Source organism: Tasmannia lanceolata, unplaced genomic scaffold, assembly GCF_043159265.1.
Source record: "Tasmannia lanceolata isolate RefF3 unplaced genomic scaffold, GAP_Taslan_0.1 ptg000007l, whole genome shotgun sequence".
NCBI classification, from domain to species: Eukaryota; Viridiplantae; Streptophyta; class Magnoliopsida; order Canellales; family Winteraceae; genus Tasmannia; species Tasmannia lanceolata.
In genome coordinates, this window is record NW_027518684.1 from 27274693 (window position 1) to 27300726 (window position 26034).

The 26034-nt window shown below is 36.7% G+C and overlaps 1 pseudogene across 1 annotated transcript; it reads right to left on the reverse strand.

Moving 5' to 3' along the window:
* Nucleotides 1-547: 547 nt before the first annotated feature.
* Nucleotides 548-24827, reverse strand: LOC143882339 (putative mediator of RNA polymerase II transcription subunit 26b; annotated as a pseudogene). Its single transcript, XR_013252173.1, has 9 exons — nucleotides 24792-24827; nucleotides 4968-5447; nucleotides 3878-3947; nucleotides 3660-3741; nucleotides 1889-1941; nucleotides 1630-1735; nucleotides 1199-1492; nucleotides 985-1075; nucleotides 548-891 (listed from the first exon to the last, which is right to left on the reverse strand). The product of XR_013252173.1 is annotated as a putative mediator of RNA polymerase II transcription subunit 26b (transcript).
* Nucleotides 24828-26034: the final 1207 nt, after the last annotated feature.

Sequence of the window (26034 nt, forward strand, 5' to 3'; positions counted from 1 at the left end):
AGTGTTAACTGCTAGTTTATCTTCCTCCCTCCCTCTGCTAAGCACATCACTAATCATCATGATTAACACCAAAAAAGCATAATTCAGGTATCAGATCATTTGAGAAATTACATGCCCAAAATCTAAGAAAATTTGTAAAGAACCAATGAATAGAAATACCAGTCCAAGTCTCAACACCCTTTTTTTTATACATTAGGTCATTGCCTCTTGATTTTGTTGAAAAATAGAGATCACATAATTTGAAGAACCAAAACCATTAAATTTCAGCACACGCACTCACTGTAAAAACTAAATGAAAGATCAATCAAGAAGAAGATAATTAATTCTTACAAATCAACACCCAGCTGGACAAAGAAAACAATAAAGAAGCTAAGCAGAAACAGTTCTAAGCAATGTGAGAGAAGTTTCTCACTTCCCAAACATGGAAGTGCGACCAAGATAGCGAACATAAATCATAGAAGAAGAAAAAATGGCTTGAACTGAATTAGGAGGCCACGGGCAGGAAGCGAGGATTTGAATTTTTGAATGATGAACTGCATGTGAAAAAGATGCAAAATGTTTATACATTGATATTGAAAAAGAGATACAATGAAGTGTCATGATATGAGAGTGCACTTGATTAGTGCTGTCTATGTACATACATGATGTAAATGGGGCCTATTCTATACATATGTTATGTCAACAAGACCAAACTGGCTATGAAGGCCCCAGAGAAACTACGGGAAATTGGAAACGTCGAATAGAGTTGATGCCAAAAACGGGCCAACTCAAAAAGATAACAATCGCCCATTTGAGTAATGGTTTTAGATATAGAGTTGGAGTCCATATGATCGAGTCCCTGCTTTGGAAGATAACGCAACTCCATGAACTGTACTGTTCGTTTCTTTTTCGCTGTCACAAAGGAAATTACAATGGCTGTTAGATCAATCTGACTCACAAGGTGCAGAAAACAATAGGGATCGCATAAATCATAGGCTAACATACCATTCTCTGCTTGTTGGTACCCTTCTTGAAGTTTTCTCTTCGTAGCCTTGAGCTTCACTAGGATCGACGATTCATCCAAATACTTCGATTTCTAGAAAACAAGATTCAGAGATCAGATGTACTGATGATTGAACTCAAAAACTGTGTAATGGTTTGACTAAATAAATTTATAGCCTGCTAATGGCCAGATGACATGGCATTGTGTAATACTTACATCCTGCAAACTGTTCTGCTGCTTCTTTTGAACTGGATTCAGGTCTGACCGTTGTTGTAACATTGCATCTCCCTTAGCTGTATGCTCCGAGCTTAGATTTGGTGGCCTCTCTGGTCTCGATTCAATGCTTGAGGGCTTGGATTGCTTGTTAATGATTTTTTGTTTTCTCAACTTGTTCTTATCTTCCTTTGGTACGTTTGCCTCATGCGGATTTTGTGGCTTCCTATCGGGGGTATGATTTACTGACATGGGTTTAACAAACTCACTTCCATCATCATCCATGCCGTCAAAGAACTTTGGATTGGTACATAGGAGAAACACAAATAAAGAGCTAAGTCAGTTCATCCTTTTAGAGAAAGAATAAAATCAAGTAGGATATTCCTTTACTTTGAAGAGGGAAAAATCAATTATCTGTATCATAAGTAATTTACCTGAGATCGCTCAAAGGAATTAGTCAAGAAAGCCCTTCATCCAGAGGGGGACAGGGGAGACCACCTTCATCCACAATAGAAAGATTCACAGTATCTGGCAAACCTCCTACAATCATAAATTCAAGTCAATTGAGTATGCCATTGGTATGCTATTTCAGAACATAAACATATTCAGAACTTTTACAAAATTGAGTTAGAAGTAGAACTGGAGAATAGATAAACACGTCCACCAACTACAACACGCAGTATGAATTCTTACCTTCATTAGCAACTGAAGCATTTAACCATTCATCCACCATATTCTTCCACCCACTACAAGAGACAATAAATAATTCAGGTTGTAAGTATTGGCCAACAATTACAGAAAAGAACAATATGTTTTGACTATTTAATAGATTAAAATAAGGAAAATTCAATCAAATCATCAATCTATGGCTCACTACTAAAGAAATATAAAGTGTTATGTTGATCATATTTCATCCACTTAAAAAAATATTTGAAAATAGACTTAGAAACTATTTGTAGATTAATGAGAAACCGAAAAAGCTTCACTGCTATGAAGTCATGCTCCAAGGCCAAGACTAGGACTCGTTGCCTTGACATGTGGTAATGCACTTGAATTGACAAAAGCTTCAGGCTAAGGTGGTCACAAAAGTATAAGAGTCTATCAAGTTTTTCATACAAAAAAATGAAACCCTACTCATGCCTTGAAATCATGAAAAGATATTAAGAAATTGAAATGAGAATCATTGATCTATTTAGAAACCAAGAATGGGTGTGGTATCCCGAAGACAATGCAAGATGAAGAGGATCTGGAAAGCTATATACTGTTAGAAAAGTTGATGTGCAAATCTGTAATTTAGGATTCGAGAACACCTTATAACAAATTAATCTCACAACTTGAAGACAGAGATCAATAATACTATTTTCTGCAATAATAATCTGTAAAGGAAAAAGAAATCGTTAGATCACTTATCGAGTTGAGGCACCAAGAATCTTCGCTGTCCTTAAGGCAAATCTCGCCTCCACTATGACAAATCAACGGTGCAGATGGGCGTCTCGGCGTATGCCTCCAGGATACAACAACTCTCGCTCCAGGGGTGTGCACTCACGCAGCCCGGATGCCTAAGAACTCGCTTATATTTGCCAGAAGCCTTGAGCAGAAAACCAGAGAGAAAACTAGAGAAGAGAAAGAGCGGAAGAAGAATCCGTGAATGATCTCTTTATGTTTTCTCTAAAACCAATTTATTTAGAAAGGTAATCGACACGTTAGGGTGAAACGTCGCACTCTTTAAGTGCGTGAGAGACGCTTTCCAAACGGTCACTAAACCACGATTAAGGAATCTCAAAATGTAAAAAAAGAGTTAATACAAAAATAAATAAATTCTTGACCGTTAAAAGGAAAAATTAAATAAATAAAAAGAAAAGCATTAGGTCTACGCGCGCGGCCGGCCGAGCGGAGCGGCGCGCGCGTGTGGTAAGATCAAAAGCCCACCGGACCCAAGTGGGCGATCCGTGCGCGTAGGATCCCCATGACCTCTTGCTTATTCACAAGGTTAAGAGAGTGAAAGTATATATATATATGGCCACTCTCATCCTCTCACACTTCCCATCTAGGACTAAAGTTTTCTCATGACTTTAGTCTTTTTGGAGGGAAGCCCAAAAGCATACATGTAATGACTAAAAACACCCCATTGTAAGTTTGAATTACAAAAAGACTTTTTTCACATAAAAAATCAACACATACATATACAGCAATATAGAAGAGAATGATAATGTTCTAAGAAGAAAAATGGGTTTGCTAATCCATTTCATAAATATGAAGGAAACTAAACCCCACAGAAAAAAGCCATCAATAAATATATAAGATACAGGAGTGAGTCTGTTATGGGTCTTCTCCCTTACTAACAACCACATTTGATATCCAATTACTAAATGAAGGTATTAACCGACAAAAGAAAATCAAAATGAATATGCAAGCAAGAGGTAAAGATTTCAATGAATTTCCAGCAATGCAAAAGAAAACATACTCAATAAGAACGCGGGCAAGCTGACGAATCCTCTTTGACCGACACTTGCAAAAGTTATTAACAGCCTTGCCAATCTCCGTTTCATGAGAGAAAATGGTAAATTTCCAATGAAAAACTCAGCTTTGCACATCACCATTAATTTGAAATTGCATGCATAAATTCATGCTTTTTGGAACTTAATTATAAAGTAATTTCAATAAGAAAAGATCCAATTCGAACCTTCAAAATTTCCACAGACAGCGTCATCAGCTGAAGTCTCCTCAAAGACCCAAACAGTACATCATCGGACTGTAAACAACAACAAAGAAAGAAACTCCAATCAAAATCAAATCCCAGAGAAGTAAAAAAGTAATAATAATAAAAAAGAGCAATACTATCTACTAACACCTATAAATAATATATTAATCAAACATCAATTAAAATCATTACTAAAAAACCTTATAATCCAAACACATGAGAAGGTAAGATAGAATAAAAAATGAATATAATCCAAACAACATGTGCAGATGAGTGTAGTGGAAATGCGAATGCTTAGATGGATGTGCGGCCACACAAGGTTAGATAGAATTAAAAATGAAAACATTTATAAAAAGGTGGGGGTGGCAGTGGCACCAATTGGGGAGAAGATGAGAGAGCACCGCTTAAGATGGTTTGGACATATTCAACGTAGGCCTGTGGATGCTCCGGTGAGAAGAGGCGACTCGTGCCAAATTGATGGAGTAAAAAGAGATAGGGGCAGACCGAAAACAACATGGGTAGAAACAGTGAGGAAAGACTTGATAGCTTGGAACATAACAGAGAACATGACCTTGGATAGGATAAAATGATTAGAGCCGGGTAGATTCCTTCCACCTTCTTCATGAAATTTTTTCTAAAGGATTCATTTAGCCGACCCCAACTAGTTTGGGACAAAGGCTTTGTTGAGTTGAATTGAGTTGTATACACTGTTACTACTTTATATAAAGGAAATAGTATCTAATCCTAATATCTCCATAAACGAGAAAACAGATTGAATAACACTGCAGAAAACGGATCTTAAAATTATACAAATATAAACCCCCAAATTAAACAAGAAATTTCTCATCAGATCAACTATAATCAAGTAACAACTCACATAATTCATATTATATATAATTTTCTTCTCAATTAAACAACTATATATATATATATATAACCAAGCAACAAATCAGAGAATTCATAATCAATTGTATATTTTAATAAAATGATCACCAAAGCGCTACTAACAGAACCAACATAAGAAATAGACACAAATATATACAAATGGGCAAAAGGGAATTGGAGATCAACCTCATCCTGATTATTGCTAAGAATCTCTTTGATCCTCAGAACCTCCCCAACAATCTGACCCATGTCTTCAATCTCCTCGCAGATGGAATTGATCAACTGATCATCAAACGGAATGTCACTGCCCTCGGTCGGTCTACTATTCACTTCGCTCGTCTTCCCACCAAACACAGCTCCCTCAAAACCACCATCCATACCAAAACCACCGTTAAACACACCATCATCCACTTCTGAAACTGTTGGCTTGACGTGATCGCAGCCAAAACTCTGAGGAATTTGAAATGAGTAGAGCTTCTCGGCAATTCTATCTCTCCGCATTCGTAACTCCTTTGGATAATCAGATGCTGCGATAGTAATCGCAAACTCGATCACATCAAAGATATGTGATTTTGCAGCGCCGAAGAATATCCGCCAGTAATCAAGAGTATCAGACTTCATATCCATGTCTAGTGTCGATAGATAGTGATGCTTCAAGATTGAATTCTGGCAAAAAAGATCCAATGCCTTAGCAAACAATTAATCATCCAAACTACCATTAATGTTTTGATCGGAGCAAGACAATCCACAAAGAGATGTAGCAAAATAACTGCTGCACTCCAATTGGATTGCGGCGAGAAAAGGCTCCAATCAGTTTTGATGGGAGCATCCAAATGAGTATTTTGATGTGGGACCCGATCCCGCGAGAGGGGTGAGGCGTGAGCCGCCACGCCTTCTCTTGGTCTCTCGTACCCACGCGATTGGCATGTGCATTTTTATTATTGATTTTAATTCATCTTTTATGTGAACTTCGGATCACTAAGGCAATCCGAATTCCACACAAAAGAGACTGACAGAGTCGCCACCTAGATGTGGGATCTAGGACCCATAATTAACCAGAAATCTAGACTCGCTACCTGGTTACAAGAATGGAAGGTATGGGGAGTTATCCACCACATGCACCATTCCTGCCTGATAATCGGTCTTCAATTCCAAAAGTTAACTCTTTTAAATTTATTTTAAATGGCTCATTCAACTCTTTGTTATTATGCGAATTATGTGACATGCATCATATGATCTAATTTCAGTGTGAATCCTAAATGTGTATCTTGATTTCTTAATTTGTCTGGATTCAATCTAGGTGAAAGCTCTCCTAAAATTCTAATTTCATGGAAAATCCTAAGTGATTTAATTAAGAATTTACAAGAAAATTAATATACAAAACCCCACAATTTGTTGTGGAGCCGACTCGCGGTTGGTATGCCATCAGACATCCAAGCTGCCTACGTACCCAAGCCTCACTGGGATCAGAGTCGACGTAGTTCGGTGCACCTAAGCTAAGCTACTTATGCCTAACTCAACTAAGACACCGATCTAGACTGGATTGACTGTTTCAACAGTTTTAAGAGAAGTTATTTAATTCAAGTTGAAGATTTTATTATCCTAGGATTTCATCTAAGATGCTATATGATCCTATCTAAGTGCAAGTTGTCCCTTAGACTAATGCAGGTTAACCTACATCCTAGGTAACTAGGCTTGTCCTAGGGAAAATTTGGGTGACTAGTGTAACTATACCTATGGCACGGTTGCTATCCATAGCAAACGTCCGTGATAAGGCTGGACTTCTAACTCTAGGACTCCCTAAAACCTAAGACTCCCTAAGACCTAGGACACGACCTGACATAAGTGTTCCTAAGTTGGGCTCTAATGGTTCTTATATCGAAAACCATAATCCAATGGTTCCGAAAGACACGAGATAAATTGATTCAAGTTCTTGAAGTTAATTATTTTTAGATTTCAAGAATTTTCGGTTTCTGGACATTTAAGGAATACCAAAGGTTCTAGGGTTCTCCAATTTCGGCCTCGAATGGCATCCAAGGAAGGGAATCGTGCGCTCTTTCCTTGTGTAATTTAATACTTAGGTTATAGCACCTTATTGTCTGGCATATCTCAGGATTTCCGTGGACAGTAATCTCGGAGCCAATAACATGCTATAGCTTAAATATTCAAATTGTCAAAGATCGGTTGCAATTGAGATACGATTATGGATGCACTGGCCATTTTACCAGGGAAATCTAAAGATCCTAAGATTTCTGTTTCAATGGATTAAAGAATTAATATGTAACAAAAATTTAAGGTTCTTTAGAAATTTTGATAATGATTTTTAATTAATTTCAATTTTGAGTGGATTTTATCAATTTTAAACCGCATGAGTGATTTTACAAGTGAATTTATTGCAAACGAATTCGAAATGGATTGAAATTTCTACAGCAGCAAAATGGGAATGTATGTAGCTTACTGGAAAAGTTTTACAGATTTTTACATTAAGCTCCTATTTAATTTTGATTTAACAATAATATGACCAGATTGTTAAAATAACACAGAAACTACTAGAAATAGAAATCTAAATTCATTGAAATTTCTACACAAATAAGATATGGGTAAACATAGCATGTTGTGAGATTTTCATGAATTTTAAAAACCATTTACTACCAATTTCGGATTTTTCAATTTTAAGACCAGATTATGGATTTACACTACAACCCGTAGGAAACAAAATCCAAATCACTTGAAATTTTACAGCAGCAAGAAATATGAAATATAAGACTACTGTAAAAATGTTGAGAATTTTAATTGTGATCTGATGTCAGTAAAAATTCTCACAAAATCTGATAATTTTCAAAGAAAACATTAAATAATATATAAAAAAAATCCAAAATTTCTCAAAACTTCATGGTAGAATTTATCAGTATCATATTATTTTTCCACAAAATTTTATTAATTTTGGAATCTGTGTAGTATATATTTTATTTTTCTTCGTCAAAAAGATATTTTTGAAGAGTTTTCTATTTTTAAAACACGATTTTCGTGAAAATTACGACTCCGGAAAATGTCCTTTAACCTTGTTCTGATGTGATGAACACAAGAAAAATTTGAAATTCCACAAAACAAATCATCCTGAGATAGCTATTTTTTCAACTTTTGTAATTTCTCAGCCATTATTTTAAATGAAATTCCACTCTTCACTCAAATTTTCAAAATCGTTTGATTCAATGTCCGATCCGATCCGATGGTTATTTTAGTCTATTTAAATAGATCAGTGTATTAAATTTTGGGACGAATCAGAATTGAAACACTCATGTAGATCATGCACACACATATAATATCGAATTAAATTCAATTAAATGCTAAAAACCATGCAAAAATATATAAAGAATACCAAATAATCATAGAAAAATCTGAGAATAGTGCACCTACCTGTGATGGAGATCCTCGCCGAATCCAAAAGCCGAAAATTCCGAAAAATCTCGCCGACGCTCGATCCTGCGTCCTTTCTTCCCTTTCTTTCTTTGCTTTTTTATTTATTTCCACCACGTTGATCGCGCTCCTTGACTTTAGGGTGCGTAGATCCGAGGTATACGCTTTGTCGCACCCTTTTTTATGATGAAGAAGACCCAAAGAACACTCAAATAATTCTTGATTGTATGATGCCTTGGAGAAGAAGAAGGAATTCAAGAATTCTTTTTTTGAAGAACACTTGAGAGAGAGATCACACTTCAAGGGAGAAAAGAAATTTTTTTTTCTTGGGAGGAGAGAGAAAATGGACGAATTTGGATTTTTTTCTGGATTGTTTGCTTTGATTTTTATATAAAAAAAAGTTAGGGTTAAGAGAGAAATAACAATTTCCAATATGAGAGCTCCCTTTTTGGCCTGTTTCCAATTTTCCCCTCTTGCTTTCTTTCTTTTTTGTTTCCAAATTGGATTTGATTCCAATCTTAATTTCTTGTCAATCAAGACATGTTATTCTCATTCCACATTGCTTCTTTGGAAGAAAACCTTTTTAAGCAATCATTCATCTTTTCATTCTTTCATTCTTTTCATTTTTTATTCTTTTTATTTTTCTTTTAACAAATATGATGTCACCATTGTGACATCATCAAGGTGGGTGCTCAACTCATGTGGGTCAACCATGTGGGCCGCCCACCATGGTGGTTGACCCATATGAGTGAACCCACATGAGCTCCATCTTTGCGGGCTTTAGCCCAATGGACCAATCACACGGGTTTCGGGTTTTTCCGTAAAAAATCAATAAAATCTTTCTAAATTCAACATTCTATATATGAACCCAACCCATTTGACATTTATGGTGCATCCCTCACACATGATCGGACCATCTTTTTTGGGAAATAACTTTTCGGACCAAAATGCCCCTACTTGACTATTAGACATCCAAATGCGACCAAAATACCCTCAGATTGGTTCACCCCTAAAGGGAAAAATTAAAAATGGAAAGTCTTTGTGGTCAAACTTCAAAAATAGAAACTTTTAAAATTGGGTCTTTTCGGTGAGGAATATTAAACAGAATCATTTGGTATCTCCTGAAAATACCCAAAATGCCCTCAACACTTAAAATTTCCAAATTAAGCGAAATTCCTGAGAAATTCTAAATTTAGCAGGTTTTCCAAAATTCAGGAAATCATTCATAATCTGTCAGACATATTTCGGGGATCAAAAGAATTACACAGGAAAAGACCAAATTACCCTAAGGTGCTAGAATTTTGGCGAGACTAGGGAAAACCCTGAGAAATTCCAAAAATAGCAGATTTTCAAAAATTTATGAACGGACTCAAGATTTCTTAGACACAACTTAGGGACCAAATATGATATGTTTGGAAATGTCTAAAATACCCCCGAAGTGCAAGACTAAGAGAAAATCTTGAGAGATCTAAATTTAGCAGGTTTCTCAAAGCTTACGAAATTACTCATAATCCATCAGCCGTACCCTCGAGATGGTTTTGGACATATGAGAAATGATTGAAATATCCATAAGATGATGAAAATGTGGAAGCCCCATGAGTTTCTAAAAATAGCAGCTTTTTCAAAATTTATAAAATCACTCAAGATTTCTCAAATATAACTCGGGGGTCAAACGAGACACATCGGGAATGACCAAAATACCCCTGCAGTACAAAATAGGCAAAAATGAGGAAAACCCTGAAAATTCTAAAAATAGCAGGTTTTTTCATTTGCTTGGAAACTTGAACTTTCATCTTTGAGAGGCCAAAGGAACCCCTTAGAGACCTTCAGGATTGCGAATCAACTTCAAAACTCTCATAATGAAATGAAATCTACTCTAAAAAGCATGGATGCCTAATCTAATGCTGAATACGGATATAAAAATTGATGATACTACCGAATCTTTTGCTTTTTAAAGCCTAGCAAAATGGGGGTGTCTACAGATGCCCCTCTTTAGTAGAGATGACGTAGTCATCGAACACCAAAGCAAAAGTGACAGTGCCATTTTGCGTAGCTTTGATCGACAAAGGACTCTCTAGACACAATGCAACCTAACATAATGCAAGACCCTAGATGAAATCATAGAATTTGAACATATATCAAAATCATTTACTCTAAACACCATGAGATGACAGTTTAGAATAACAGAGAATCGGATTTATTCTGGGTGCAAAAATCTTGCAATCCAGAACAAAAGATGATTATGATGCGGCGCCGTTTTCGAACGAGCAATGAAGGAATGGGATACCATTTTCAAACGGATTTTTGGAGGGAAAAAGGAATACCGTTTTTGAACGGTTTCCGAGGAAATGAGACGCCATTCCCAAATGGTCTTAGAGAGAATAATGGATGACTTTCGAAAGATTTTTAATGAAAACGAAGCATCATTTTTGAATGAGCTCAGACATATTTATATGGATTCAAAGGACACTAGATATTATTTCGAATGGATTCAACAAGAATGAGGCCTCGTATTTGTACAGGCTCACAAGGAATGAGATATTAGAATGAGACACCGACTTTGTATGGTTTCCCAAAGAATGAACAACCATATTTTTATGGATCCCAAAGAAGAATAAGAGACTATTTTTTAATAGACTATGGAAGAATGAGATATCGTATTTGTACGGTGCTCAAGAGAGTAAGAGACCATTTTCGAATGGACCTGGAGAGAATGAATCAACGCATTTATATGAATTCCACGGAAATGAGACATCACATTTATATGATGTCCAAAGATAACTCAGAGATAATGGAACATCGTATTTATACGAATGCCAAGGAAAATGAGACATCATATTCATATGATACTCAAAGATAACTCAGAGATAATGGAATATCGTATTTATACGAATTCCAAGGAAAAGAGACATCATATTCGTATGATGTTTAAAGAGAAAAGACCACTTTCAAATGGACTCATGGAGAATGAAATGACGTATTTATACGGATTTTCAGAAAACGAGACACAATATTCATATGATGCTCAAAGATAACTCAGGGACAATGGAATATCGTATTTATACGAATTCCAAGGAATGAGACATCACATTTATATGATGTTCAAAGAGAAAAGACCATTTTCAAATGGACTCAGGGAGAATGAAATGACGTATTTATACGGATTTCCAGAAAACGAGACACCATATTCATATGATGCTCAAAGATAACTCAGGGACAATGGAATATCGCATTTATACGAATTCCAAGGAATGAGACATCACATTTATATGATGTTCAAAGAGAAAAGACCATTTTCAAATGGACTCAGGGAGAATGAAATGACGTACTTATACGGATTTCCAGAAAACGAGACACCATATTCATATGATGCTCAAGGATAACTCAGGGACAATGGAATATTGTATTTATACGAATTCCAAGGAATGAGACATCACATTTATATGATGTTCAAAGAGAAAAGACCATTTTCAAATGGACTCAGGGAGAATGAAATGACGTACTTATACGGATTTCCAAAAAATGAGACACCATATTCATATGATGCTCAAGGATAACTCAGGGACAATGGAATATTGTATTTATACGAATTCCAAGGAATGAGACATCACATTTATATGATGTTCAAAGAGAAAATACCATTTTCAAATGGACTCAGACAATGAGGCATCGTTCACAAACGACCTCAAGGAGGATATGAGACCATTCACAAATGGACTCGAGAAATGAGGCACCGTTCACAAACGGGCTCAAGGAAGACATGAGACCATTCACAAATGGACTTGAGGAAAAGAGACACCGTTCACAAACGGGTTCAAGGAGAAGACGAGACCATTCACAAATGGACTCGAGAAAAGAGGCACCGTTCCCAAACGGGCTCAAAGAAACGAGATAGCTTTGATTGATGAATTCAACAACGAAGAATTTAGAGATTTTTCATGAACTTGAATTTGACGTAAGATTGGATTTGATGAATTTTTGATTTTTTGAACTCAATGAAATCGGGGATATTATAGATCGTGCCCGACAAAGATATTGGAAACTAGGACTTTGACAAATGATGAAACGGCAAACCTTAGGAACGAAGAACCATTACTAACAAGAATGGATTAGGAACACTTTTATGAAACTTCAACAAGATTTTTCTCAAAGAGACTGCTGGTCTTGTCTTCTGGGGATTTTGATAACTGAAACCTTGAATAAGATACTTGAAATTGGTAATCTAGAATAACGGCTCTCTTGGATATAATCATGGAAAAGTGGGATTTGCCTCTTGACAGGTGTTTAGATAAATATTTTTTGACCAGGATAGTATTTAACTAACTGGAAGGAGATTCTGAATTTTAATGGTTCATCTTTCTGAGAAATTGGCTCAACCACCATTGCATATGAGGCTCTTCCAAGCTTAAGGTGCCTTCCTGGGGTATGATATTTTTACGGAAGCTGGGCTTTCTGATGTTTCTACTTCTGAATTTTTCTGAGTTGATCTTCTTTGAAATGAGGCTGCTTGACTAGATTACCGAGCTCTTTCATACGATCGCAGGGAGCTGCCGAGGCAAGACAGTTGCATCATTTGGACATAAGAACGACGATTGACTCTTTCTAAAGAGAAAACTTAGATAAAAGGCACTACTCAAAGGATTGAGCAGCCCTGAAGGAGTGAACATAGAATGACAAAGATTGACTAACTACACTGAGGGTAATGTATTTTCAATCGGCCTTCACTGAATCAAAGTTTCAGTGCCAGTGTTTATCACTTCAATTTCATCTTTGAAAGGTTGGGATTGGCCCTCCTCCTCTTGTTCAAGTAATTGCTGTGACTCAAGTGGAGTTTCGTCAATTTTGTCCTCGAGGAGGGAGTCTTACTTTAAGATCAGAAGCATACTTAAGAAACAGACACAAATGAACTATTATGACTGAAATTTTATTTAAAGAAAAAGCTATTACATCTGACGACCTATCCTGAACATGCTCAGGATTCACAACTCTAAATAAAAAGAAAAACAAAAGATACCTTGCCTGGACTAGGCATTGACCTTGAACTGTAAGACCGGACTCAACAATTGTACTGACCATGATGACTGACTCAACATAAAATAGTAAATGACTAAAACTTTAACCGCTGCAACTGTCTAGCTTTGGAGGCTCGGCAAAGGCTGGTTCACATCAGGATAGCAGCTACTAGAACATCTTCACTGTTCGTATCTTCTTCTTCTTCAAAAGGATCTGACCAGACGTTCAGAGGTAGGTTCTAAGGCACAGATAAGAGTGAGAGGATCAAAATTTGGGTCTCCTATGGTTATAGCACTGACAGCAGCAGCAGGGTTTGCATGACCAGGTAATGGGTTATTGGTAGCATTGGGTCTTGGCTCGAACACAAGGCCTCTATTGTCGAGCAACCTCTGGATTCTGAATTTTAGGGCAATGCAATTATCAGTGAGATGGCCGGAATTTCTATGGTATTCGCAGTGTTGATCTGCTCGCCAATTTGCTGGCAAAGGATTGGGAGGAGCCCTAATGTCGGGTAGGGTTATGCGACCTGAGGCTAGACACTCCTTGAGTATCTCAGATGGTGGAAGAGGGAGAGGGGTAAATTCTGTATGGGCCTGTGGTCGAGGTGCGGCAGCAGGTTGGGTATAGTCCATCACCATGGGGTTCTGAGGTTTTGGAGGCTGAGGCTTAGAGCGGGAAGGTTATTAATTTCAGCTGATGGAGGCTTCCTGAATTCTCTGGTATTCGGGTTACTTCGGTTAAATACCCCTTGAGCCATAGCTTCCTCAATCTGTGTGCCTGCTACGATGAAGTGTTTGAAATCCGGATAATATTGGAGAGACATGTGATATTGGAGCTGAGAGGATATATTCTTCATAATCATCTGGACCTGTTCTTCTTCAGAAGGGCGCTCCATCATCTGCGCCACTAACCTTCTCCATCTTTTCACAAAAGTTAGGAAAGACTCCTTCGTATCTTGTTTGGTCATCTCCAGATCTTTTCTGGTGATCTCGGTGCCATCATCATACTTGAACTGTTTGATAAATTATTCCCCTATGTCTTTCCATGTCTTATAACGGGTTTTGTCTAAGATCATGAACCATCTTCTAGCAACTTTAGTGAGGGAAACAGGAAATAGTTGGGCCATTTCCTCGGGAGATAGGCCTTGAGGCTGACACATGATGGAAGTGAGTGACGGGACAACCAATGCCGTCGTATTTGTCGAAGTCTAGCATCTGGAAGTTTGCCGGGAGACGGATTTCAGGGAACAATGTGAGGTCACTTGGATTGAAACCTCCTTGATCTTGACATTGCATATCTTGAACCTTCTTGGTTAGACTGTCCAATTTTTCCATAACCGACCTATCAACCATCGATTAAGGAAGTTTACTGTTATCTTCGTTGTACTGTTTTTTCTCAAACTCTTCTTCAGTTTTATCTGGGATAGGGATGAACGTTGGCTGGGCTGGTGCTGCAGAAGTAGCTGTATAGTGCATGGGCTCTTTACCTTTAGAACTAGAAGGCGATGGCCCGAGTTTCTCAGCAAGTTGGGCTTTGATGGCCTGATTTTTATCTTTGATCTCTTGTAATTGCTGGAGAACTAAGGCAAGAGTTTCAGCAACAATAGCGAGCGGAGGATTCTCTTGGTTTTCTGCCATGGGTGAGGAGAAAGAAGGGGACGCCGGAGTTCTCACAGAGGGAGGTGGAGAGACAGATTTCCTCTCCAACCGTGAAGAAGTCCGAACCCAAGGAGTGGTAGACTTAGCTATGGTGCCAACTTTCTGTCATGGAAACAATGAACACGAGGTATATGAGCTTGACATTCATGGAGTGTTTCTTCTTAATGACTGAAAAAGATTATGGAGTAAGCAAGTAATTGGGACAATAAGATGAATCCTAAAGGACCAAAACATGACAATGATGATAAAATTGTATAAGAAAATGCCCATAGTTCAAGGATCATGAGAGTGAACTCTGAAGGACTTAGCAAAATATTATTGAAAAATATTTCCCTTAAAGTAAGAAGAGACTAAGGGTACAAGTACGATCTGATCATCAAGATTACACAATCAAATGATTGAGACACAATTCCTGCCAATTGAGAAAGGGAATGAAGACATAATCGAATCCCACAAGAGGCGAATGATAGACACACGATCAAAAGATGAGATTGCATAGGATTGCTTTCAACGGGTATATCAGGAATGGCTAATCCTAAGAGATCTTAGGAAAGATGGGATTTATATCCTACTCCCAAAGGAAAAGTTTTTTAATCTTCGTACATTTTAGCAGTGTTACCTGAAGGCATCAAACCCAAATCCTAATCTAGCGGAGTGGAGAGAGGATCTCGACTCAAGACTTTGTTAGTGTTCCTAAGAATCGATCGTAGCCATTGGAACATGGACTACGACCTAATCTAGACACTATTGGATAAGATATCCTAATCTAAGCTCACACACGTGATGCACGTGTGTTCGTATACTATATGCATGTGTGGGGTAATCTAGGGGTAAGGCCAAGAGTTTTCTTAATGCGAATCCGTGCTCAATATACTGTACCAGTGTCCGGCGTATCAGTACGTGAGCAAGAGATCTGTTTACGCACCATAAAGGTACTAGGCTAAGAGTGGAATGCTTCTCTAGCACAGAGGCACCAGGTGATGAAATCCCAGTCAACCATACAAGATAACACTCCGGGTTCCTAAAATAGGACGTGTGTGCATGTGAGATGCAATGGTTTAGATGCAAGTGATGTAAGTGTGTGCAATAAGTTTACGCATTCTATGATGCCTTCAGGTTTTGTTAGATTACATTTGAGTAAAATGTGATGAGGAAATAAAATATACAAACTAATCTAACAAGTATAAGATATAAGATAGAGTTTTTTATGAGCCAGTTAAATAAATTCAAACGAATTATCTTTTGAAATTTTAATGAAGTTAGGTGATCCCCAGCAGAGTCGCCAAACTACGGGACCCGATCCCGCGAGAGGGGTGGGGCGCGAGCCGCCATGCTCTCTCTTGGTCTCTCGTACCCACGCGAATGGCTTGTGCTTTTTATTATTGATTTTAATTACCCAACCAAGCAGGCAGCAACCAAGCCATAGGGTGCAAAGAAATGTGCAGCCCAGTACCCATAAGGGCAGGAGTAAGCCGCCGAGCTTAGCAAGGTGTGATTTAATTCATCTTTTTCGTGAACTTGGGATCACTAAGGCAATCCGAATTCCACACAAAAGAGAGTGATAGAGTCGCCACCTAGATGAGGGATCTAGGACCCATAATTGACCAGAAATCTAGACTCGTTACCTGGTCACGAGAATGGAAGGTATGGGGAGTTACCACCACATGCATCATTCCTGCCCGATAATCGGTCTTCAATTCTAAAAGTTAACTCTTTTGAATTTCTTTTAAATGGCTCATTTAACTCTATATTAATTTGCGAATTAAGTGACATGCATCCTAAGATCTAATTTTAATGTATTCCCTAATTGGTTCTAAAGGTCCTTACGAAGAGATACCGTTATCCAACGGTTCCCAAAAGCATTGATCAAATGATCTTAATTTATTAAGTAAATAATTTTTAATTTTTCAAAGATTTTCGATTCCTAACATCTAAGGAATACCAAAGGCTCTATTGTTGGCAAATTTCAGCCTTGAGTTGCATCCATGGAAGGGCATCGTGCTCTCAATCCTTGTATAATTTAACACATAAATTATAGTATATTATTGCCTGGCATAATTCTCAGGATTTTCGTGGACAGTAGACCTCGAAGCAAAAAACATACTATAATTTACATGCTCAAATTATGCAAGAACGATCACAATTAGTATACGATTATGAATGCGATCTCGGCAGTTAAACCATCACAACATAATCAATTTACAAAGGGAATCTATAACCTCTAGGGTTTTTGTGTCAAAAATTTTTAAGGTTAAATATATAATGAAAACTTAGGATTTTTTGGAAGTTTTTACTGACTTTTGTGTTGATTTGCTATTAAGTAGTGATTTATTAACATTAAGACCATATTGCAAGGATTACACAGTTACCCTAAGCAATCGAACTCTAAATTCATTGTAACTTTTTCAGTAACAAGATATGAATGGGTTGAGACTACTGGAAGAGTTTCATGAATTTGGAATAAGTTTTGCTATCAATTTTTGAATTTCTAAAATTTAGGTCAGATTACAAATTAACAAATCAACTCATAGCATACGAATCTCAAATCAAGTAAAATTGTTACAATATAGATTAGAATCATGGTATTAAACTACTGTAAAAATTTCAAAGGTGTTTATCAAGATTTGATGCCAATTAAAATTCACACAAACTTCGGATAAAATCAATGAATCAATTAAAGAGTAGATTAAATGGTATCCTAAAATCATGTACCAATTCCAATAGATATAAAATAGGTTATATGATTTACTGTCAAAATTTCAAGACCTAATAATTATTGCTCCTCCATAAAATTGATTTTTGAATAAAAAGGGGATTTCGTTTCCTAGGAATTAAAACCCGTTTTTTTAAAAGAAAATTGTGAAATCATATTAAACCTTTGTAAAATCTTTTGAAATTTTTTTACTGACCTTCTAATGGCCTAAACTACTGGTTTGTAGGAAAAAGATTTGAAATTTCATTAATTTAATATATATAAAAAAGAATTACGACACGCAAAACGAAGAAGCGATTAGAAAACAAATAAAAAAAACTTTTTTCGAAAAAACAATTTCATAAGAAATTCAATTTATTATTGCGCATTAATTCTGGAGAGTTTCATCAATTTTTAAAACCTTTTGATTTTTATTAAAAATGGCCGAAATTTAAAATAATTTAAAACCAGATTAAAAAAATTTAAAAAAATCCGAAACTTTTTGGGTGGTCTGGAAATCAAAAAATTGGTTTGGAAACAAGATTTTGCAAATTTTGGACATGGTTTGATATACTTTTGGCTTCGTTCATTAAGAAATAACCCCTTTCGGGGTTATTTTTTAAAAAATAGAATGAAAATTTAAACGGCCAAACCGCGATTGGAAATTAAGTTTCAAGTAGTATTTTATTTATAGAAATCCCAAAAAATATCAGTTTTTAAAGAAACCCACGTTTTCAAACACTTGCTTGGATAATCCGATTTAAATAAATATTGAATAAAAAATGAAAGAAAATCATTATTAAATGGAGAAAAATTAATTTTTGGTGAAATTTTGAATTTTGAAAACTTATAATCTATATTATAACATACTGGAATTTCAAGGAAAGATTCATTGATTTGATCTATCAAAAGTAAAACCCTAGCATGCTTTTCTACTTTTGATATTACAAAGTTAAAGAACCTACCGTTGATCGCGCTCATTGTCTCTAGGGTGCGTAGATCCGAGGTATACGCTTTGTCGCACCCTTTTATATGATGAAGAAGACCCAAAGAACACCCCGAAGATCCTTGATGTGTGATTTGTTGAAGGAGAAAAGGGAATTCAAGAATCTCTTTTGTGAAGAACCCTTGAGAGAGATGAACACACTTCAAGAGAGAAGAGGTTTTTTTCTCCTTTCTTTTTTTCTTTTTTTTTTGGAGGAGAGAAAAATGACGAATTTGGATTTTTTTTGGCTCCTTACTAGGATAGTTTGCTTTGATTTTTATATAAAAAAGCTAGAGTTAAGAGAAAAATAATAGTTTCCAATGTGAGAGCTCCCATTTTTTGGCTTGTTTCCAATTTTCCTCTCTTGCTTTCTTTTTTTCTTTTTTCCAAATTGGATTTGATTCAAATCTTAATTTCTTATCAATCAAGACATGCTATTCTCATTCCACTTTGCTTCTTTGGAAGAAAATATTTTTAAGCAATCATTTATCTTTTCCTTCTTTCCTTCTTTTCTTTTTTTATTCTTTTTTATTTTTCTTTTAAGAAATATGATGTCACCATTGTGATATGATGTCACAAGGTTGGGTGCTCAACTCATGTGAGTCAGCCATGTGGGGCGTCCACCATGGTGGTTGACCCATAGGGGTGAACCCACATGAGCTCCATCTTTGCGGGCTTTAGTCCCATGGCCATTTCACACGGGTTTCGGGTTTTTTCGTAAAAATTCAATAAAATCTTTCTAAATTCAACATTCTATATATGGACCCAACCCATTTGACATTTATGGTGCATCCCTCACACATGATCGAACCATCTTGTTTGGAAAATAACTTTTCGGACCAAAATGCCCCTATTTAACTGTTGGACATCCAAATGCGACCAAAATACCCTCAGATTGGTTCACCCCTAAAGGAAAAAATTAAAAATGGAAAGTCTTTGTGATTAAACTTCAAAAATAGAAACTTTTAAAATTGGGTCATTTCGGTGAGCAATATTAAACAGGATCATTTGGTATCCCTTGAAAATACCCAAAATGCCCTCAACACTTAGAATTTCCAAATTAAGTGAAACCCCTGAGAAATTCTAAATTTAGCAGGTTTTTCAAAATTCAGGAAATCATTCATAATCTCTCAGACATATTTCAGGGATCAAAAGAATTACACAGGAAAAGACCAAATTACCCCGAGGTGCTAGAATTTGGCAAGACTAGGAAAAACCCTGAGAAATTCCAAAAATAGCAGATTTCCAAAAATGTATGAACGGACTCAAGATTTCTTAGACACAACTTAGGGACCAAATATGATATGTTGGAAATGTCTAAAATACCCTCGAAGTGCAAGAGTAAGAGAAAATCTTGAGAGATCTAAATTTAGCAGGTTTTTCAAATTTTACGAAATTACTCCTAATCCATCAGCCGTACCCTCGAGATGGTTTTGGATATATGAGAAATGATTGAAATATCCATAAGATGATGAAAATGTGGAAGCCCTATGAGTTTATAAAAATATCAGCTTTTTCAAAATTTGTAAAATCACTCAAAATTTCTCAAATATAACTCGGGGGTCAAACGAGACACATCGGGAATGACCAAATACCCCTGTAGTGTAAAAATGGGCAAAAATGAGGGAAAACCCAAAAATTCTAAAAATAACAGGTTTTTTTTCAGTTGGTTGGAAACTTGAATTTTCATCTTCTAAATAGCATTGGAACACCCTAGAAACCTTCAGGATCACGAATCAACTTCAGAATTCCTTCAACGAGGCAAAATCTATCCTAAAATGCACAGATGCTTAATCTTAGGTGGAATACGAACTCGAAACTTGACAAACTATCAAATCTTTTGCTTTTTAAAGTATAGCAAAATGGGGGTGTCTACAAGAGGGCTTCTAGTTGGGCACTATCTTTTAGCTCTTGCTCCTCATTTTTTATTCTCCACCCTACATATTTCTCTGAACATGAACTTTTACCACACCTTGCTAGTAGTCTCTCATCTCTCTTCTCTCTTTGAGCCTTTAGGAAGAGGAATCATCGGGTCTGAAAAATACACAGATTATTCGATGTATAGACGATGACCCAACAAAGCATTGCACAAAGTGGACAAAATTGATCAACTGATTATCAATAATCCACCATCCGTTCCCTAACAGATCTTAGAAGAAACTACTTTGAGGTTTGGCCTCGAGATGATCAGTACTATCTTGGGATTGTATCGAAAATTAATAGTCCTGATCGAAAAGCTGAGGTGACGGAACATAAAATGAAAACAAAATAACTTTATTTGCATCAAGTTTGGGTTCCTGAGTAAAATGTTTTCCAATTGATATGCTGTTGGCTATTCAAGTGGGCCCAAAGGCCCAACAAAGAAGCCAGTGATAATTAATGGAGCTGTTTCACTAAAGGGAAGTTTTAAGAACTAATTGCTAATTCAAAAAATGCATGCCAAAATGTGTGTCGTCATCATTTGTAAAAGAGACAATATCTGATAATCAAACAAGGAAAAAACATTCAAAGAAGGATTTAGAGCATGCAACTCAAAAAAACAAAGTGCTGATTAGATCACAGAAAGAACATGACAGTATGAAAATACTCTTGTAATTAATTGGGACCGCCGATACGGTGCTCAAAGGCAGCTTCCCATTCTTTCTTTGTAAACTCAGAGACCATTTATTCACCAAGAAATGGTGTCCACAATCCTTCAGCAGGATTAGTGAGAGTCCATGTGACTGTCTCAGGAGTGTCATCATAATTGAACTTCATAGCCTTCTTCTCATTAGGGCGACAAACACCTTCCTTATGATGTCGAGAGCTTCCTGAAGACTGAAAATGAACATTAGCATATAGGTAAGGCTAACAATGAAATATTGGTTTCTAATAGATCTTCAACTCGCCAGGAAGTAAATTCTAGAACTCACAACCAAGGTTTTGAATTTCGGCCAAATTTTGGATTTTATTGAGGAACGAAACCGAAATGTTCTGAAACAGAAATTGCTGAAATTTGCCAAATTTAGGAAACTTTGGTTGAAATTTTGGAAATTTCGAATGAAATTTCAAAAATTTAGGCGAAATTTTTGACACAATATTTTTTTTTAAATTTCTTTACAGAATTTCAGCCGAAATTATCGAAATTTTGGCAGAATTTTCAACCCAAAAAACTGACATTTCGAATGCCATTACCGAATTTCGACCGAAATTTCGGCATATCGGCTAAAATTTAGGTTTCGGTGAGGACCGAAACTACCCCCCGAAACCGAAATTTAAAACCAAGCTCACAGTGTGGCTATCCACAGATTCAGGCCTGAGTCTTTGGACAACACTTATTTTCAGAAACTCCAAAGCCTGCTCCTTTGATCGGAATCTTTGATGAGAGACAGGATCATAGTAATACTACAAAACCAAATAAAATTTCTCATACTTATTAGCTACAACATACCAATTTCATGAAACAATTTTTCTAGGAAAAGAATAGAAAACTAACATGAAACCCAAATTAAAAGCCACTTAATCAATACCAAATGCAACTAATGACATTGGTAATATATAAAAACAAGAAAAAATATTATAGTATCTGATCATTCTTTATATTCATTCAATGCACCAAACTTAGCATTATAGGATCTTATGTCTATTGTATTATTGTAGCATAGTAGTTAGATTCAATGACAATGATGGTCTAGTATTCAAGTAGGCCTAAATTCGTTTACATCTTTGCATAGAAATTTATAAACTTTCGCATTGCAAGTTTCCTATTTTAACTGAACTAAAAAAAGTAAATAAACTTCCTAAGAAATCTCCAAATTTCCATCCACTCTAAATTACCAAAATACCTCAATTTCCTAAAGTTCCTAAAAATACTCAAAATCCCTAAATTTTCTAAACTTTCTTAAAATTTCTAAAATTCCTGGAAACTCTCAAATGTCCTAAAATTTCTAAACTTGCATAAAACACAGCTAACCTGGACGACCAACCTAAATAAATTTTGTTCAAAACAAAAATAAAAAAATAGTAAAAAAGAAACTCTTGAAGCATTGTGATCAACGCGGGTCGTTGATTTGGTTGCCATTCTGATCTAAGGATAATCTGGGGTGATCGGCATGTGGATACAATGATCGGGCAATATCTTGGGGTTGATCGATGATCCATGTTATCTGACACTTGATTCGATGGATTGGTGCGGAATTGATCTAATATCGTCTTTGAAGCTTTCAGCCTTTGATATACGAGATCTAATCAATACGATTGTGGATCTAGATCATCAGGCCTTTGAATGGCTAGATGATCTACATCACTATGCCAAGAGACTCTCAGAGATGTCTATTGGCTAATAATTGCATGTCTGGTGATGTGTCACCCTTGTCTCCTCAATATGATATCCAAGCCATCCACAACAAAAATGGAACTTTTTGCTTGGATTTCTTGGGAATGATGCTCTCCCTCTAACTATATATATACCAGTAATCCTGGACAATGCAATCCATGGGCCTAAAATGGTGGACCCACCCATCAAAATATCAGTTGCAAAATAGTAGGTCCACCCAATAATTAAAGGTTGGGATCATCCAATTGTCCGTTTTTCCACAAATGAGCACCACAAATCAAAAGATTTGGATCATTGAACGATCCTCTCTTATATGAGTTAAGTGAAGCTACACATACGTGTAGCTAACTTCGCTACACCGACGGCTTAAAATACAGTGGGACCACATTATTTGGGTGATCCAAAACATTCATTTGATAGGACCTCACATTGATAGGGTGTGCCCAAAAAATCAGCTCCATTGGATGATCTCAACCCTTCAAACTGTGGAGGCAAAAATGGACAGATTTGTGAAGGTTTTTACATGTCCATTTTTGCCTCCACAAATCGTAAGGTTGGGATGATCCTATGGAGCTGATTTTTTGGGCACACCCTATCTATGTGAGGGTGCATCAAATGAATGGTTTGCATCAACCAAACAATGTGGGCCCACTGTATTTTAAGCCGTCGGTGTAGCTAAGTTAGCTACACGTATGTGTAGCTACACTTTTCTCCTCTTATATATATATATATATATATATATATAGTGTTTCTGAGCTCGAGCTCAGATAGCTTATCTAGGCTCGAGCGTCAAAAGGTCATGTGGGCCCACATTTCTGGGGTGATCCAAAGGATTCATTTGAAAGACCTTTACATGGATAGGGTGCCTACAAAAAATCAAGTCCATAGGCTCATCCTAACCCATTCAAAAGAGAGGAAAAAATGGACAGATACTGTTTCTCCACACATCTGCCCATTTTTTCCCTCAACAAATGGAAGAGTTAGGAATTCTATGGATCTGATTTTTTGTAGGCACCCTATCCATGTAAGGGCCTTTGAAATAAATTCTTTGGATCACCCAAAAAAATGTGTGCCCACGTGAGATTTTGAGCTCAAGCTCAGATAAGCTTATCCGAACTTGCGCTCAGAAACACTTTCCTCTTTCTCTCTCTCTCTCTCTCTCTATATATATATATAGATATAGATATATATATATATATATATATTTTTTTTTTCCAAGCCACTGTCATGCTCCGAATCCGACCATGACAGTGGCTAAGTACGGAAAACCACACAACTTGAGTTTATGTTAAAGCTTGTGTTTTTTCAAACTTAGTTGCCTAAGATCGGAATATAAAGTAATAATTCATGCTACAATTACTAACGTCCCAAATGTCAGGTCTTTGGAATGCTAAAGAATAACATAAGTATCTTAGGCCTTCTTAGGATTGCAGGAATTTTATGAAAAAAGTTTAGAAAGGAAAAACATTTCTAAAAGTTACTTGTTTTTTACACACCAAAAAATATAACTTGAACCAACCATATTCAACTTTTACCTAGAGGGACGTTCAATTTTTGATAATATTCCTCTAAATTAACCATAACCATATTATTTTTCCACATAAATTTGGAAAGAAAATTTTTCCCAAGAAAAAGTTTTCCATCATAAAGGTTTTTCTTTCAATCAAAACAAGGCCTAAAAAATATAAAGCACACACTTTCCAATGTCAGGTCTTGGGAATGATAAAGAATAATAGAAGCAACTTAAATAATATAAAAGATCACTAAAAGAACAGAAGAATAAAATCCTAGCAATAGCAAGACAAACATCATGTAGATAAAATAGAGAAACTAATCACATCAAAGTCTCCATTTCTAGAGTTCCTAATTACTAGAAAAAAAAATGCAAAAAGAGCTGTAGAGGAAAAAAAGGAATTCGAGGATCAAATACCCTGTCTTCTGTTCCCGCCATCACGCCGGAATTTTCAACCTTCACTTTCGTATGCCATCCCGCTGGCAAGCAATCCGGCGTCTCCTAGCCGGGGTCACCGAAGACCCTACACTTCCCTCGCTAGAGCTCGTACAACACACCGGAGATAGTACACCTACCTTACCAGAGGAATCCTGCTTCTCAAAATTTGTATTATCCATCGCAAGTGGATCATTTGCTGGAGGAGGCGTGAGCACGTTCTCAGAATCCTCCACTGGTGCATCAAATTTCGGTAAGGGGTTCATCGGAATGTAACGTGCATCTGATTGGAGAGAAAGGTCACCTGAGGAAGCTGTTGAGTGGGAGTCCATCTTAGATAGAGTTTGGTAGTATGTTTCAGAGGCCGAAATAGGTTGTGCGTCAGTTGAGGAAGATGTCCGTTTTTATAGTAGGAGAAAGGGGTGGCTAAGTCTAAATGCTCCGATGGGTGAGGTGTATGGAACTAGCAAGCAAGAGCAATTTCTCTATACTTACTTTCTTATTCAGGTTGATGGAAGGGACGCTTTCGGCGTACGATAGTATAACGGTGAAATTAGATGAATAGTATATGTTCGGTAAGTAAATCTAGAGAGATTTAGAGACGTTATATTTGAAGGGACAAAATCTAAGAAGATACAAGCGTGGCGTTGGCGGATAATCTCACTCCACCGCATGCGTACATTTTTGGGGATTTTTTGTTACCTATTTTGGTAAAGGAGCCACAACGCTCTTATCCTTGCCGGGCCCATGAGACATGTTGCATGTGCGGTGAAGAGGGCCACACAAGGCCGTTGATTTGGTTGGCTCACCACTAGAGTGATCTAGGTTTATAGTAACCGGCTGATCTTGACCATTTTAGGATGATACATTCCCACTTAGGACTAGATTAATGGTGTAAAATGGTAACCGTATGATATTGACCGATGAATCGTAGTGGTCAGAATTTTGCAGGTGAAAAACCTTGAGTCAGGATTATACATTCAATGTAGACCACGTAGCTTACTATATTATAGCATAAATGGTAACCATTCAACCGTGACAAACAAATGGTAGGGGTACGCAATTGGCGGGTAAAAACCCGCTAATTAGATTAATGGCATAGTGTTAACCATTCGACCTTGACCAATGAATGGGATTCATCAACATTTAGTTGGTAAAAAAGCTTCAACTAGGATCATTAGTTCTGAGCTAGCTAGCTAGATTTAGGCATATATCACCGTACATA